The 18,342-nt window shown below is 40.5% G+C and overlaps 1 protein-coding gene across 1 annotated transcript in view; it reads left to right on the forward strand.

Annotated features, from left to right (window-relative positions):
* CHRDL2 (chordin like 2) overlaps positions 1 to 18,342 on the forward strand; it is a 714,636-nt gene that overhangs the window by 519,505 nt on the left and 176,789 nt on the right. The gene's annotated exons all lie outside the window — the stretch shown is intronic.

Below are 18,342 nucleotides of genomic sequence, written 5' to 3' on the forward strand. Positions count from 1 at the left end.
CATAGGTTGGTACTAGGCTATCAGCCCTAGGGCCTATACAAGCCTAGCCATAACAATTCCCTGGCTATTTCTTCCCACACTATTTACTTCCCTGGACCCCTGTCTAGCAGGGCAACTGACATGATCCCTGGGGTGAATTTCCTTTCTCCCATCCAGTCGTCAAGGTTCCTTTTGAAGAGGGCCAGAGAGGCACTCTGCTTGACATGTATGGGTAATCTATTCCAGAGTCTGGGGTGTCTCTGGGTCAGGAACCTATCCCTCCAGCATGTTTTGTTTATTGTGATGACAAGGTTTAGATCCCTGGAGCATGTGGCTCTGAGGGATTTGGATTTCTTTAAGTGTAGCATGTCCAACAGCTCTGGGTTTGACATGGCCTTGTATGTTAAGCAGAGATCCCCTCTGAGTAGATGATATGCAACAGAGTATAGCTGGAGTTTTTTAAGGTGGTCAGCATAGGGCATCTGCTTTAGGCCTGTGATTCTTTTAGTGAGGTATTTCTGCGGCCTTTCCAGTTGTTGCAGATGTCTTGAGAGGTACATACCAAACGGGGTGTTGTATTCTATAATGGGTCTAATGAGGGATGAGTACAGTGGGACAATGACCTCCTTTTTTCTGGATGAAAAGCCCTTAGTGATGAGGTGTGCCACATAGAAGGATTTCCTGACTGTTGTGGCGATGTGGTTATCGAAGGTGAGACCACTGTCCACCTGTGTCCCTAAGTCTCTGATCACACTTTCGGTGTTTAGTGTACTGCCACTTATATGGTAATTCACGGATACATGTTTTTTCCCAAAGGGGATAACTATATATTTCTTGGCATTGAGCTTGAGCCCATGGCTCTGGCTCCAAGCATCTGTTTCTGTAAGGCCCTTTTGTAGAGTATCCACATCATTTGGGGATTCAATAATGGCTCCCAGTTTGCAGTCATCTGCGAACTTTGTTAAACAGAGTCCCTTAGCATTGGCCTGTACTTCAGAGAAGTAGATGCCAAACAAGAGCGGTCCCAGGACTGAACCCTGAGGTACTCCACTTGTCACTTGTCTGGAGGTGGATTTAGAGTCAGCTACTTTTACAGTGTGGGTTCTATCAGTAAGCCAGTTAGCAACCCATTGGGTGACGTAGGGATTAATGCCCAGTTTAGTAAGTTTATCTATGATTCCAGAGTGGGGGATGGTGTCAAAGGCCTTAGCAAGGTCTAGATAGGCTGTGTGGACCACCTTACCCTTGTCCATGGCTCTGGAGACTGATTCGAAGAAGTCAATCAGGTTCAGGAGACAAGATCGGCCCTTCACGAGCCCAAACTGGGTGGGGTCCAGTGTTTGAAGGTTGCCAATGTCTTTGTTTATAAGTTCCATGATAATACGCTCCATGGCCTTGCAAATAAGGCTTGTCAGACTGATGGGACGGTAGTTTTCGGGATCCAAGGTGGATCCCCCCCTTGTGGAGTGGGATAACTGTAGCTGTGCGCCACTCAGTGGGCACAAAACCTGAGGTGAGGCTATGATTAAACATGACACTTAGGTGAGGTGCCAGTTCATATTGTAGTTCATGTAGTACATAGCCCGGGATGTCATCTGGTCCCATGGATGCTGTACTCTTAGCTTTGGAGAGTGCATTTTTTACCTGTGTGGCCGTTATAACCAGAATTTGGCAATCTTCCGGTATTGAGATGGGCCATTTAGGGGGTGAGAGGGGGGTGAAGTTGGCACTGAATCGATCTGCCAGGATATTGGCAATATCCTTGGGATCAGTATATTTAATGCCATTCTGTTTTAGCTCAGAGCAGATCTGAGCATTGCCATTTAGATTCTTGACATAGTTATTGAATGCCTTGTGGTTGTCTTTGGAATCTTTGGCAATTTTATTTTCGTAACTAGCTTTGGAGGATTTTATGAGGGATCTCAGTTTCTTACTGAGGCTTGTAAGGGAGTTTTTTGCATCCTGGGATTTTCCTCTTTTCTGCAACAGTTTCTTCCTTTTGTTGTAAAGTTTGTTTATGGCAGGGGACCACCAGATTGGCTTCCTTTTTTTGGATGAGAGCACCTTGGTTCTATTTGGGATGGCACGATTCATGCATGAGTGGATGTGCTCGTACAGTGCCTTAGTGTAGGATTCAGCAGTTGAACTTTCAGTTCCCGTCTGCATGGGTGTCATGAAGTTTGTCACTTCTGACTTGAGTAGCATGAAGTTAGCTTTGGAGAAGTTTTTTATCGAGGTTTCCTTACTGGGGAGTGGGGGTGGGATATGGATGTTAAGGGTGATTAGCTTATGGTCAGACCTGACTAATGAGTGTGGAGCATCGATTTCACATGTTGGTAATGACCAGGTCTAGGTTATTGGACCCCCTAGTGGGACTATGGATTAGTTGATCCAGGGCATTGGAATTTATGAATTCCAAGAACCGTTGGGCAAAGGTGTTGGTACAGGAGTAGTTTTCCCAGTTAATGGCAGGGTAGTTAAAATCACCCAGTATTAGGGTGTTTGGTTCTATCTTAATATTTTCCAGTATGTTTAGAAAGGTGTAGTGAGAATCTTGGGGTATGGTGGGGGATCTGTAGCAAGCTACACTTTGCATTGCAGTCTTACCTAGTGTTAGTTGCACCTGGAGAATTTCAGACGCATTGTGTTGGGCAACTAACCTGGTGGTGTGAATATCCTTGGTGAATATTGACACTCCTCCACCTTTAGTGTTTCGGTCCTGGTTTGGTAGCCGAAAAGTGTGGTAAGAGTTGTAGCCTGGTATTGCAGGGGTGCTCTCTGGAGCCTTGAACCAGGTCTCAGTTACTGCACAGATATTGATGTTCTCCATTTTTAGGAGTACCTCGAGAGAGTGCATTTTGAGGTTTAGACTTCTAGCATTGAGTAGCATTACCTTCAGATTTTGCATGCTTGTACCTGTTATGGTGGTGGTTTTGTCCTTTGAACTTTGCCTAAAAAAGGCACAATAGGGGTTGCAAGAGCCTTAGCCAGTAACCTGAATCCCAGGGGCGACAAGTGCAAACCATCTCTGGCAAAGCATCGTGGTCTGTCAATCATGTCATCCCAGGCAGACAGATACTGGATCCCCTTTGAATGACACCAGAAGCTTAGCCAATTGTTGAAGTCAATCATTTTGTCCTTATATTGTGGTATCATTCTGGGCGAAGACAGGATGCTACTCAGGGCTAGGGTCATACCTGCCTGGGCCACATGATCCAAGAGCTCTTCCATGTCTCTTTTCATGTAGTCCAGGGAGGTACGTCTCAAGTCATTCACTCCAACATGGTCAATGACAGAGTCATATTTGTACTTATTGTGGAGTGACTTGAGTTCATGCGTTATGTGGCGGATCCTGGCCCCCGACAGGCAGCTGACTGCAATTTTCTCCTTGTTCAACCTGGTGAGAGGGACATCAGTGTGCCAGACTATAGAGTCATCTATGACTAAAGTGTTAGGGACATTGTCTTGCCTTAGGGGCTGTTGCTTGGTGGCACACTGGTGTTGTGAACTATGTGAAACTTTGGTTGTGATTGGTGTTTGTTTGCGTTTCAGCTTCAGAGGTCCTTGTTGCTTGGGCAAGTTACGGTTAAGGGCCTCTGCATATGTGGATTTAGTGTTGCTATGTGTGGGTGTTGGTGGTGTGGGTTTAGAAGGGCTATGTGTTGCTTGAGGTGTAGTGTGGGTGTTAACCTTCTCCTCTTGACTGTCTAGCACAATCTTGGGTGGAGAGAGCTTTGCTTCCATTTTGGCTATGTAAGTGCATCTCTCACAGGTTGCAGTGTTGGGTGGTAGGAGGGGAGGGTTGTCTGTGTACACGATTGCCCCAGTATGCCCAGATTCACCAGGTGGACAGGAGAAATCACCAGAAGCTGACCCTTGGACATGCCTGGCTTGGTGCTTTTTATTTATTTATTTGTGTAAAGTACAGGAGCTGTTTTCCCTTACCCTCGTAAGGTACTTTGCAATTATAGGCTGTTTAGTGCCTACTATTCATTTCTCCTTATTAACAAGGAGAGTTGAGTGCTTGTATCAGTTTAAGGCTTCCAAGTGCTTTCCAGCAGAGATTAGAGAAAGTGCTAGTCACAGGGATGCTTAAAGGTAAGATGGAAAAAAAATGCACACTGCAGTGTGCACTAGAGAAGTTAGATGTGAAAGTAGGTAACTTAAGTTTTAGCTGTTTAAAAAGTTAAGGTTTAGTGGAGAGCTACTATTTTTAAAACAGCAAGATGGATTGAAAGGGGTGGTCGCTTTTACAGTTTACAGTTTAACATTTTGGTAAAGAAATCTTGTAGGTCATTTTGGTGCTGTCTGATTGAAGAGATATCACATGGTTAGTGTTCAGTCATCTGGACACTGGATTAGATCTTAACTGAGAAGTATGATCCATTAACTAGCTTTATAACTTCTTCATGAACCAACTGCAAATACAACTTTTTTTAATTTTTGAAGTACTGTGAATTCAACAGACTCAAAACTTTCTCATATCTATAACTACGCTACCATAAAGAAATCCTTTCTCTTTGTTGGATAAGATGGAATCAGTGATACAATATGTAGCCATCACAGTATTCTTTCATTTATGAAAACATTGATGTACCTGAGAAATCAGACCATATATGTTGATACAGTCAAATATTTGGTTGAAGACAGTTCTAGCTATGGGCCTCAGTTATAGGGACAGATGACAAAGTGACCTTGGGGAAGAGAATAAATACTGACAGATTCAAAGTGTAGAGAGAGGATATCCACATCACTGAGACATCACAAATGTGACCTAAAGGACTTGTCATTATGGCAGCTGCTATTTTAGAGAAAGTCAGGTAGAGAGGTGACATCTTGAGATGGGAAGATGTCTGCAGTTCACCAAGAAATGTATCAGTTACTTTACAGAATATGTCTGGAAAGTAGAAAGATAGGACTTCAAAAATAGTAGAGCTGTACCAGAATACCTCAACTGTCTCTCAACAGATAAAATGTGATGTTTGATTTTGCTAGCCATGGTAGCATGTAGTTTCAAGGTATGGCTCATTTTGGATAGTGTAATGTAAATTGAAAGCCCCTTAATACTTTGCAAAACGAGTCTGCTTTTTTTCTGACATTAACATATTCAGCGGAATTAATTGTCCTGCTCTGCCTTCTGAGCTTGAGTTCCAGTTCATGATAGCTAGTATCTGGAGAGTTTATTTTCTCCCTCTGCCAAGCTAGGTCACTCTGTTTAAGTTTCACCTCCAATGCAACTATTAACCATGAATACTTGGGCCCTTTCAACCTTCTGAAATGACAGAGAAGCAGCTATCCTGAACCCAAATAAAATGGTCAAGAAAGAAATTAGATATTTTAACTGGACAGTAATCTTTTTAGAGAGAACTCCAGTCAGTCAACTCAAGTTCTGCCAGGAGTGCAGTATTCAAGCTTTTCAGAATGGACCTGCTACCAGCCAGCATCAGAGCACTGCTTGGCTTTTGAATGACCAAGGAGTGATTACTGGATGTGGTCACTTAAGGAGCATATTAAACTTGAGGTATTTATTTGGGGATATCGGTGACTAGCAAATCAAGTAGCCCATGGGGCCATATAGAATAATTAGGTCTGTTAGAACCATATTTTTAGGAGTGTGGTGAGTTGACAGGCTTTAAGGATTCCCTGCGGGATACACTGTTGGAGATGCTGGGTGGCCAGGACTGACAAGGGAGATGATTTTTCTGACTTATGATACAGAATCAAAATTGCCTAGATATTGTATGGCTTTGCTATGTCTAATAATGGTGGCTGCCAAAAAAGCAATTACTAGAAAATGGAAATCAAAATCTAAACCAACTATACTGAAGTAGTGAATATAGTAACAGAGATAAAACAACTGGAATTGGGATCTTTAGAAAAGGGTAGGAGCAAACTGCATAGGAAAAAAATGGGAATTGTGGGAACAATACATACAAGAGAGGAATGAGGTTACAAAGTCAGTAGGTCTTAAATGAGCTATGTAATGTCTGAGTGACAAAAATTGGGTATATTATAAGTGATATATAATGTTTGCAACTGGGAGTGTGTCAGTATGGTTTGTGATATAAAATGCTTGCAACAAGGATTGTGTTGGTATGGTTTATTTTCATCTGTATAAATGTATGATTGCATATGTAGTAAGTGATGGTTTAATGAAGATGTTTCTTGTTTATAAAAAAAGCATGAATTGAATAATTTATGTAAAATTGCTTAGGTTACATGATATATAGCAATATATGTGAAGTATAATGTTTGTTACCTTAATATAGTTTAATTACTTTTATATGAATGTAAATTTGCCTATGTCACAAGTGATAATTCAATAAAGGTGTTTGAAAACCAAAAAAAAAAAAAAAAGAGCATCTCTCTGAATGCTAATTTTATTTATTTATTTAACATTTGTTGACTGGGAAAGTCCGACTAGGTTCCTCAGATCCTGTTTTCAGCAAAGGCCCGGGGAGAAATGCTCCAGACACATGTCTTTAGAATGGGGGAGGAAGCCCACATGAACAACATGCAAACTCCATACAGAAGGCACCCCGGCCAAGAATCGAACCAGAGAACCTCTTGTTGTGAGGCGACAGCATTAACCACTGCACCACTGCACCGCTAATAAGGTAAGACAAGATAGTGGAGTGATCCAGAGATCCAGAAATGTATAAATGCTGCATATTGGAACCGGGTCAGATGCTTGTGTTCTGATAGAAGGAATTGTTGAACAATGTTAGAGGTTGCTATAGCTTTAGTAAATGTGTTATCTGCAAGAGGTTTGAATTACTGCTGCTGCCCGATGGTATGCAGTGTCACCCCTGGATGTGCAGGATCATCGGACTGTGTTTAACATTTTGTGGACTCCACAACACTGATATTGTAGGCTGGTCCCATGCTGATAGGGTCAGCATTCAAGAAACTGTGAAAATGTATCAGCCTTGTCTGCAGCCCTCTGGGAGTTATCCCATGGATACTGCAATACATATGGCTTTACATATTTTAGTTACAGGGACCATTCTGTGACTTATTTGGGACATTGTGAGAATATCACAAGCATTTGCTTCAAGAATGTTCTATGAAATCCATACTTCAATAAGTGGGGAGCATATGTTGTTCCCACATACCACAGAGGAGAGAGAGAGAGGGAGAGAGAGAGAGAGAGAGAGAGAGAGAGAAAGAGAGAAAGAGAGAGAGACACCCCATCCTGTGGGTTTTCTATGATATAGCTCATTTCTCTGAGGTACTAGGGAATATAGATTCTACCTACATTGAAATAAAGGCCCAACCTGGTGAACTGAGAAAGGGGTATGCGAACTGTGAAGAGTATCACTCCATCAATGCCATGGTGGTCTGTAATGCATAGGTTACCATCTACAATGTATGTGCATGCTACCCAGGCAGTTATCACAATATTATACATTGGAAGCAGTTACTGCAGAGAGGGCACTTGCAGGGACTGCAGTTCCCAGCACAATAGTCAGTGGAAGCTGAGGCAGAAGAAAAGTCAGCAGCAGGAGATGGTCATTCTCTTTGCTAGAAACTCAGTGTATCACAGCTCTAGCAAAGAGGCAGTGACTTGCACATAGCTTCACAATATAGTATATGAAAGCAAAGTAGATACACAGCAGTAAAATTGCTGCTTGCAAAACCAGCACCATGCTGTGGTAGCACATGCATAAGTTGGCCATGGTGTGCATTAGACATAGGTAGCTCAAGCACAGTATATCAAGGGCATGGCACAGTTACCATCATTTGCACAGGTGGAGAAGGAGCATAGGAGTGCAAACCTGTCACAGGGAGTGTGAGTGGTAAGGAGTATGTTTTTCACTGAAATGTCAGCACTGGGAAGGGCTTTAATGTAACCACATGTTGAGAAGGGGCAGCGTCATTGGAGTTATTTGTAATGTACAGGGAATTGAGGTGGTGTGACTGTGGCCTGCTAGGACACAGCATCCTGTGCATCCCTTACCCACAAGAGCTGGCTCTACCAGGAATTGCACTGGATGTACCAAGATCCTGGTTAATTGCTGGTGTGCTGCATGACCTTGAACTACATTTGCTATAAGATGTGCCACTGTGATGATGGCCATGACCACAGGGATAGCCTTCTGTAGGTAAAGGCACCTCCACGACAGATGCATAACAGAAGCACTACAGGAGTGGGATCTTAGTCATCCATGGCCATGTTGGCTAAAATCTGTGGATATAGTAGATGACTGGCTCCGTGCATGACCCCTCATGCCTAGGAGGTGAGTCAAAGAAGATATCATGTGATTCAGTATGTGACTGAATCTGTTCAAGGAAACTGACATACAGGACATGTACGCCCATAGTTTCTCAAGCACACCCTGCATCATCCTTACTATCTATAACATGGCTGAGATGGCTCTAGCCTTTGCCTCCACAATGGCCATGCACATACACTGGATTACAATGACTGACTCACCAATCTCATTTTCTGTATCCTTGAACTTAGGCTTATGTGTGGAGAATGTCCCAACAAATGCAATAGTGTATATCTGCTGGGCCTGCTTTTTAGGCATTGCTGTGTTTGTATGGAAATCAGTAGAATTTGAAAGCTTGTTCCCATATGGATCTTACAAATCCTAATACCACCAGTATCATCCTTGGCCATACAGCATGCAGTTGATGTACCTGATTGTATCCGCACTGTACAAATAATGTCAGACACCTAGTTTTACTGAACACGTTCCTCACAAAACAATCATTAAATTGCAACTAACCAAGAAAACATGACTATTCCTATCACAGATGCAAATGTTTTTACTGCTGAAGTATGTTCAATACATTGAACAGAGCTCTAAGTATGTGATCATGGGTGTATATCCCATTAGGCATAACAATCTTGCAGTCCAGCAGTTGCTGTACTCTTACAATCCATCTCATAATACATCTTGCCCAACACACGAATAATTACTGACAAACACGTATCTTATTATCAGTAAGCTGAATAGCATTTAAAAGCAGCAATACTAAAAATGAATGGACTTGTAAATAGTAGCACTTATCTTATACACAGAAGAGATAAATGTTTTCATTTGAAATTAATTTTTTTGCATATAATGAGCTATGAGCTCCTAAGGTTTTTTCATTGTATAATGATGGTGTTTACCTCTCATGCTTATATCATGCAGATTCACATGGCTGGGTGTGATGGTTATGCTAAGTAGCGGGTGTCTCATTATTATTTCTGCATTGTTCAGTTTGCATGACAAGCACACCCACTAACCATCATGCAGAAGTATTTTTGATGCTGTATATGTCTGGGTCCCTGCAGGAAGCAATGCAAAAGTGTAGATCTGGCCATGCTTTCAGGGGGAAGCTCTAATTCTATATTTAACCTTCTGTGCATGCGGATGATGCAGCACCTGATTTCTTTACATTATACGCTGGGATTGGGGACTGCCATGTTTCACACATTAAAGTGCTATTGTGAACAATAACAATAACAGTACCTATGTTTTCTGGGTTTGCCATGTGTTGCACAAATGAGGTGCCTGTTGATGCCTGTCATTGAGCATTATATGGGACATGTGAGACCTGATTTTGGTGTCAGTTCCCTGACATTTTCACTGAGATTCTTCAAGGTTAAGCATTATGACCTGTGAAAGAGAGGGTAGTGTACCCTTTAGACTACAAAGGCAGTGTGAGGAAGAGTCAAAAATATTTTTCTATCAGTGTGATAAGGATTACAGCCGCAGGCTCATGCAAGAGGGCTATTAATGGCTTTTAAGTTGTGTATACCAATAGCCTTATTAAGTTGAGGTATTTTTTGTCCGCAGGTATAGATTAGCCCAAGCTGTCATTCATGCAACTATCATCTCACACATGTGGAACTACACCATCACCATTACAGCAGGTGACATAAGATGCTACAAGCCTGACCTCTGTAGCTGATAGGAGGATTAAGTTAAACAGCAGGCACCACATATATACTGTAAGTGAAACATATGTTAGCTACACATTTGAACTAGCATTGCATGCTGTCCACAAATATTCCACAGTTATCTTTTTATCTGAATGACAGCTGAAGAAATTGAAGGGAATGGGCAGCTGTACTGGAGTAGACTGGACAATGCAGGGGGAATATAATTGCTTAAGATTGTCTTGCTTTTAATATTAACAGTAATAGGGATTCCTTCCCAAAATGTGTACCTTTCATACACCAGTGCTACTTCTGTCATAACTACCAGAGCTCAAGGACAGCAGCACAGCTGTTTTACATTGAGTTTGTGCATGTATCCTGTCATTTATTCAGACAAGTGTGTCAGAATGTTAAGGCTGTGCTCCCACATTGTTAGAATGTCCGTGGGTTCAATCTCTCCCCAGTCATGTTATCATGAAATATGACAGCTTTATTTTTCTGTCTCATTTTAATAACTACAGCATTAGACGAGGAAAATATGTATGAGTGACATTTTAGTTCATTCACATTTCGGTAATATAGTTGTTCTATTTGCTTATAACTTGCAAGTGAAATGCTATGTCTGAGAAGCATGCTTTCCTGTACATTTTTTCAGATGTCACTACTGCATCTCAAACTAGAGACGTGTTGGTTCTTCTAACTAGCTCATCATATTAATCTTCGCTGTCAGGATGCAGGTGATGATGGCTGTTGGTTCAGGTCCCACTTTCAATTGTGTATACAAACTGTGTTAAATTGAGTTTTTTTTATTTAGTGTTTTTTGGTTCCTTCACATATTTTATTTTTAAGTTTATCACAGTCAAAATACATATCAGCTTCCATTTTCATTGTCTTTGTACTTATCTCTTAGCCACCCTCTTTGTCACTATCATTTTTCTTACATACATTTATTCTACTAGTTTGTTTTTCTCAATTTAGTTTTTACTATTATATGCAGCAGCAACATGGCCTATACCAGCCCCTTTGGCAAGGCCTGTAGGTCCCCCACAGATGGCAACACCACCACCACTAGAGGCCCCCAGCACATCTGGGTCCCAGGCTGCCACAGTTGCCTTCCTACCTCCTGCACTGGGTTTTGGCACAGTTGTACCCATCAGTAACAGTGCCAGTAGAGGTGACATCTTTGTCACCCACTAACAGCTGGGAGACATTTTGGGGAGATTATTGATAGGAGGTTAGATACCCAACTCAGCCACATGGAGAAACTCCTTCAGTGTCTAGTTGAGTCACAGCCCTATCCAGCACTGTCTGCACCATCTGTGTCAGAACCTAGTGATGGCAGTAACCAGGGTGGTGAGAAATCTCTCACTGGGTCTCAGCTGGCAGAGACTACAGATGTGAATACCCAATCTAGTCCCTCATTCTGGTGTTTCCCTCCCTTTTGTGCCTATGCCCACCATTAGTTGTTCAATTCTCCCCTTATCATTGCCTTCCCACTATTTTTCTGATGCCACCTTTATGTCTGTGTGCTCCCTCCCTCATTGTGTTACCACACATCTTGTCCATTGTACATGGCTTCCCCTGCTATCTAAGCTGCCCCTCTTACCTTCTTCTAGCATCCCTCCCCAACTTTCCCTCTATGTGTATGAAAAATGAGCACCTGACCCTAAAAAATATTTACCCTGCCTTCCCCAACTCCATCCTGCTCATTCTTTAGTTGCTCACCTTCTTTTTTACTTTCTGCTTGCCTCCACTTTTCAACTGTTTTCCATACTCTCATTTCCAACTTTTAATCTGGTCAAAAAAATAGACAAACACATATTATGAATGTGTAGGTCTTCCAAATGACATAGCATTTTGTGACTGTACTGTGCACAGTGGGTCACAAATAGCATCTCCAACGCCCACGTGCAACTGATGAAGACCGGCACTGGGCATTGTATAACAATGATTAAGTACAGCTACTATGTATAGTTGGCTGCTGCTATCATCAGACATGCAAATGAACTGAGAGTCATTGTGTGGCAGTCTGCATTTAGAGCATAGGATAAAGCTGATCCCTCTAATGTGACTGCTTGTATAATTCAGCCTCTAAATTACATACTTTGTATAGCTAAATTGGGGAGGGTTGAGGGTTCATGTCCCCTCAGGACTGAATACTGTTTGTGTCTTTCATTCTGCAAGAGAGTAACAGTTATGTGCTTCATTGACAGCCATAGGTTGACTGCATTTATAGCCCAGCCTGTAAGTGATGTATTTTGTCCAGTGTAAATGGGGAAGGCTGAGAGTACAAGTTTCCTCAGGGTCATGTTTTGTGTCTTTATTTCTTTTATTCTTGAAGTGTGCAATAATCACCTATTATGTACTTCACTGAGACCTTTAGTATGACTGCTGCTGCATCACGTTACATTAGGGTGCATGTTTTATAACACTCCATTATAGTACAAGTAGTCAGACTCTGCTGATGTTATAACTGGTTTTGGTTGATATATCTTGGTACTTCTCTGTACTGATGTGATTTCTTTACCCTTTTTATTTTCAGGTACTGAGACTGATACCTGTGCTCCTCGTACCCCCTTATCCATTGTTTTCCACATTCCTGATTGTGTCTCCACCACCCTTTTCATTCCTGTCTAACAAACAAACAAACATGTTTGTTTCTGTGGCCTTACTACTGCCTCTACCCCCCAACCTTAATCACAATTCCCTTGCTACCTTCCATAAGTTATCTTCTCTGATATTTGTATCTTTGGGTTAAAACGTAGATCAGCACACAATCCTCATGACCATGAAGGGTGACAGCAACCCTTCCCTTGTCCTAGCTGTGCACTCGGAATCATGCCTCATACCCTCAAGGCTCATTCTGGACCTATGAGCATAACTGCTGCTTGTACTTTGCTATGGCTACTTCATAGTCCTATGCAATGTTCCTGCAGGTCCCTGCTGTGGCTGTGGTAATGATTTTTCTTGAGCTTCTTGTCACACACACTTGCCTGGCAGCATTCACTGTTAATGAGCATTGGGGCTCTTTATGCATGCACAGTTAGCAGAGTAGCGTTGGCCACAATAGTGAATATGATGTTTCTAAATCCCTGGATATTTTTGTTTTTAGCTCATTCCCTTTAAATGTTAAATGATATATATTTTTTTCTGAATGCTAAAATTCTTCAGTATAAGTGTTAGCCTTTGATACCATTTCATCCTCCGAAGGAAATGATCTTTCATATTATCATTTGCAAAGAATGCATTTAGAAAATAGGGAAACAGTTAACGATTAAATTACTTTCACTTCAGATAAGATAGCAGTCTAGAAATGTTCTATCTGTAGTTCTTGTAAAATAGCATTTGAAAATAATGGGTGAAGAGTTTACTTTTATTTTCTAATCCAATGATAGACACAAATGTCTTTTACAGCATTTCTACTTCCTCAATAAAACTTGTTTCTGTTTGAGTGACATTCACTCAATGCTGTTTGCAGATGAATACAAGAAAGAATTATATTATTCCAAGTGGAACCGATCAAGTTTTTTTGATGGTAATTACGGTATTGATCTACAGCTTTAATATTGACTCATTCTCAGTTGTTTATGCAAGCATAGTGCCATTCTTAGTATCCCTTGTCTGCCTAAAGAATAGCAAAATCTGTAGCATTATAATTAATTTGTTCATGAGGTTAAAGTTATGAATAGGCATGTTATAGACATGTAGGACTAGTCTATTTGCACTGGCTTGTTGTAATTACAGATGCTATAGAGTACTGCCTATTTTATGTGCCACAAAGTGAATGGGAAATGCTATACAATACAGTAACCCAGAAAAAGTGCTGCCTGTTTCTTAAAGCTGCATCTGCATTTAGATAAGGGGTATTTACTTTCAGTAGGTCAGCCTTTTTTTCTGTCATTACATATTAACCTGAACTGCTCTCTGTGAAATCATGGGTTATGTTGACTGTAATTGTTATTTGTATCACTTTGGATTAGTTATACTAGAAATGGACTGTTCAGTCTTTAGTGAAAGTTTAATCCGGATGTCCACTCTTTCTCTAATGGAAGCAGCAGTGATCCAGTGGAGACAGGATGAGAACAGTGTCATTTTTTTAAGATGTTAATGTACCATCCCTCCCTCACTATGCGTTTTTTTAAGATGTTAATGTACCATCCCTCCCTCACTATGCGTTTTTTTAAGATGTTAATGTACCATCCCTCCCTCACTATGCGTTTTTTTAAGATGTTAATGTACCATCCCTCCCTCACTATGCGTTTTTTTAAGATGTTAATGTACCATCCCTCCCTCACTATGCGTTTTTTTAAGATGTTAATGTACCATCCCTCCCTCACTATGCAGTTAAAGGGCAGCACTCAACCTCCCCTTACATAGGCTCATCCCATCCCCTAGGTCTGTACAATGTTGGCCTTATTTCCTAATTACAGTGACCTTCCTCATGGCATCTCGCACATTTTCTAATGTAAAAAACAACTTATTTACCTTTATGGATGTTGCATCCACTTTCTTTCCTGCCTATCTGTTCTTAAATTAACTTGTTTCTTTGCATTTCTGCTAGGTATTTCATCACTCATCAAGGTGCAGACGTCCACTAGTTAGGAGCCATATATGAAAATATGTTCAGCCTGATGATTATCAGATGTACCTTCAGATATTCTAGTAATCCTTCAGTGGCTATATATATACACCTTAGTGAATAACAGACTTACCAGCTCTTTAAAGTAAGAGCACGCAATAAAGCCTACTGGGGATGTTGAGATTTAATTTTAGCAGCCATTGCAAAGTTCTCCAGATCAGGTCAGATTTAGGCAGTCCTGGGTGGCCCATGAAGGAATTAGACTGAGACATTCTGAACTTTCTTAAGTGCCAGGTTACCAGGTAAAGTGCATTGCAATAATGTAAGCTTTTAGATGTTATGGCATCACATCTATTAATACTTATATATGAGACACAGTGTCCTGTTGATGGTTCATAAGTGATAAAAAGACCATAAGCTTAAAACAGGCACCTGATATTTAGTATTGAGTTTAATATCCAGTGTTAGGTTAAAGTCATGCACCTTAATGAGGCAGGTCTCCACAACCCTCCAAACATGATTGGTCATTATAAGGAATTATTGACACTATAGTTGCAGTCTTCAGAATTATACTTCTGCTCTTTGTCGGATTTAGCCTTGGCTAAGTTTTCACAGTGCTTTCTAAGATGACTGTCAAATAGCTTTTCAAAGCTGAAAACATACCAGTTTAGGTAAGATCAAAAGGCATTCAGAGTCAAAGTGTCAGCAGCAAAAATTAAAACACTCATACCACTGTAACATTCAAGGACAATGTGTGGATGGATGAAAGAGGTATTTTCATGATTCAGCCCTGTAGCATTTGCTTTAAAGACCAAAACTTTATTTTTTTTCTTGACACATCTTGATTTGAAGCATAGAAGGAAAAATAGCATAACAACTTGTTTTACCCCTCATAGCTGATTTCATAGCTCTCAACCTTCCATCTAAAAAATGAACACTAGCCCTCATAATGTGGAACAACTGGACAAAATGTGGAACACATTCTAATGGCTTACGAACAACTTCAACTAAGAAGGTCATAGGGTGGTTAAAATATGCTGATTTTACATATAACAAAGATCTTTTAATAAAGTAATACAATTAATTTCTATTTACCATAGATTTCACTTAACACATTCCTAACACTGAATGTGTGACAGACCCTTTCAATGTGGAACTTCGAGGAACATGAACTTTTTAGGACCCCAAATGAGGTACGTTCCTCGTAATGAGGTACATTTGAGAGGTGTGGCTGATTTATAGCTTTTCAAGTAAAAATAAATACTTGAATCACAACAGGTCATGATTTTAAAACCTTTTTCATCTGTTATTGTCAGAACAGGTCTACACCAATGCTTGTCACATTTTTTTCTGCATGTTTAGCTGTGGAAACTCAAATATTTGAATTCAATGAAAGACAAAAAAGCATGTGGATAAAAATGTGCCCTGAATACTCCCTGTGGACAATCACACTCCCCCTCAACATATAAACTTCGATTTTACCAATAAAACAGGAAAGGTGAGCTTGCACTGGTGATGTAGAGGCATAAAGGCCTGACTACAGCATAGGTGATCCAAGAGTGGCATGGGCCCTTGATGGAGCCTGCGTAGGGGTGCCCATCCAACAGAGAGCAGGGAGGCTTGTGATGGCTGTGGTTTCGTATTTTCCAGCCTTGAGAAGTTTTTTCGATTTAGGCTTGTGAACTCATCGCACATGCACACTGTCTGATTTCCATAATGGTACCAGATGAAAAAACAAACATGTGGTGCTGCCTGAGAGTGCACACAGCATCCTGCTGACATCAGTCCATTGCAGAAGTGATGGGTGCTTCAGCACTGATGTTATTATTCATCATGCCCTTGAGGTGTTACTGGGCACATTCAAGGTCAATGGGAAATTAGGAAAAACACTCCCCAGAAGCATTGTGATGCTGTCTCAGGCTCCTTTATTTCCTCACTAACCCAAGACATGGGTCAGAATTAGACTAGGAGAGGCAAAGTTAGGTCCAATAGAACCCAGTGGATAAAGAGCCAACCTAAGGCAATCTGATGTTCAGCTGTGGGGGGGTCAAAAATAAGCATGAAAAAGAAAGAAAAAAGCATAGGTAAACACTTTGTTGTTCATCAAAAACAGTTTTGCTTCATTGTCTGGTGACTCTAGAACCTAAAACAGGGTTTGCAAAATAACTCAGCTGGTAGATATGGCATTTGAGCTAATCTACTCTGAAAATATGCATGGCATCCTTTTAGAACATCATACTTCTCCTCTGCTAATGCAGAATGAATACTGTGATTGTGTCCATCTGACTTTCAAATGGAGCGCAGTCAAATGGAATGAACAAGTCAATATTTGTTTGCCGCTCAGTTTGTTTATCCATTTGGTATCCATCTAGGTAAGCTGGCTACTACCTGTCCATACATTGGCATACATATTTCTTCCTGTAATAAGTACTAAGCAGACTGAAAACTTACATCCAAAGTAATGCAAAGAAAACTTAAAATTTAGAGACTGTTGAAGTACAAAGAATATCTATTTCTATCTACCTATCCATCTATCTATCTATCTATCTATCTATCTATCTATCTATCTGTCTGTCTATCTATCTATCTATCTATCTATCTATCTATCTATCTATCTATCTATCTAACACACCAAGTGTTGGCCACAAACATTCAGATTGGCAACACTCAAAAATCAGCTTTAACATGGGTGGTGAAGGGGGGGTAAGCCCTGTTCTCATAGCATATTGTGGTCAATAAATTGAGACTTGTGTCTCACCAAAATACAGCTGATGAGACTCAAGTCAACAAAAACCTATTTTGCCACCCTCACTGCCTGTTTAATTTAGAATTTTAGGGGAGATGTATCACATCCAAGCCTCAATGGGTACATGGCATGGAAACTAATTTTGGATACAACACCAGTATATCTCAGGAAAGAGACACATCACATGCATACCATTGGTACTTTGTAGGATATTCTGATTCACCCCTGTGTCTTTGTATTGGGGGAAAATAGAAGTACCCAATAAAAGCTCATGTAGATATATGGAGGACATTCAGCCTTTGCTCAAAAGACACATTAGCTGAGTGCTGTGAGGCAACATTGCTAAATACACTACCCCTGTGTCTAGTATTTTAATATTTTATTAAGATAAATCATCTGATCGTATGCAGCATCAATTTGTTAAGAGTTAGACATCATAACCCATAGGTTATTAAAAGTAAATAAGATGGAAAGATCATATGAACTTGCAATGAACCTCTAAGAAACAGCACCCAAATCACCATCTCAACTATATCTACTCATACAACACTTACTAGATTAAACTACCAAAACTGAAGTCTAAATGCATTTACCAAGAACTGTAATGGCTTGCTATTTCTTCATAAACACATTGACATATATTGTCCACACCATGATGAATTTGATGTCTGTTTATCCTTTCTAACTGTTGTTAATGTGTTACTTGCTGCATCATCTTAGGTTGATGTTCTTTAGCAATCTTTCATACTTACTAAGTTGCTCTTTGTTTCTTTAAGAAGAAGGCTTTGCTAAAGATATGGAATAAATATTTGAAAATGACTTTAAAAAGCAACACTACATTTTGCTTTCTTAAAAATTTGTTTTTTCCAGTCTTGGTGACAATAATCAGGGTATATTTAATTTATTTATGCACTTTTTGTGTTTAGAAAGTAAGTTGGTCTTGGTCTTTAATTCTCTGTCTCTCTGTCTCTGTCTCTCTCTCTCTAACTTTTCCCAAGAACAATTGTGCTTATTGAAGTTTGTGGTATACCCCCAAAAGAATGATCACAATCCTAAATGGAGACTACATGGGTGTGAGCAAACAGTGTCTTTGTCTTTGGCAAGAATGACCATTGGTACTGTCCCTGGCTGTGGTTTTAGAGAACTAGTTTCTAATTTACC

This window comes from Protopterus annectens, chromosome 5.part0 (assembly GCF_019279795.1).
Source record: "Protopterus annectens isolate FY-2018-M chromosome 5.part0, PAN1.0, whole genome shotgun sequence".
Lineage (NCBI taxonomy): Eukaryota > Metazoa > Chordata > Ceratodontiformes > Protopteridae > Protopterus > Protopterus annectens.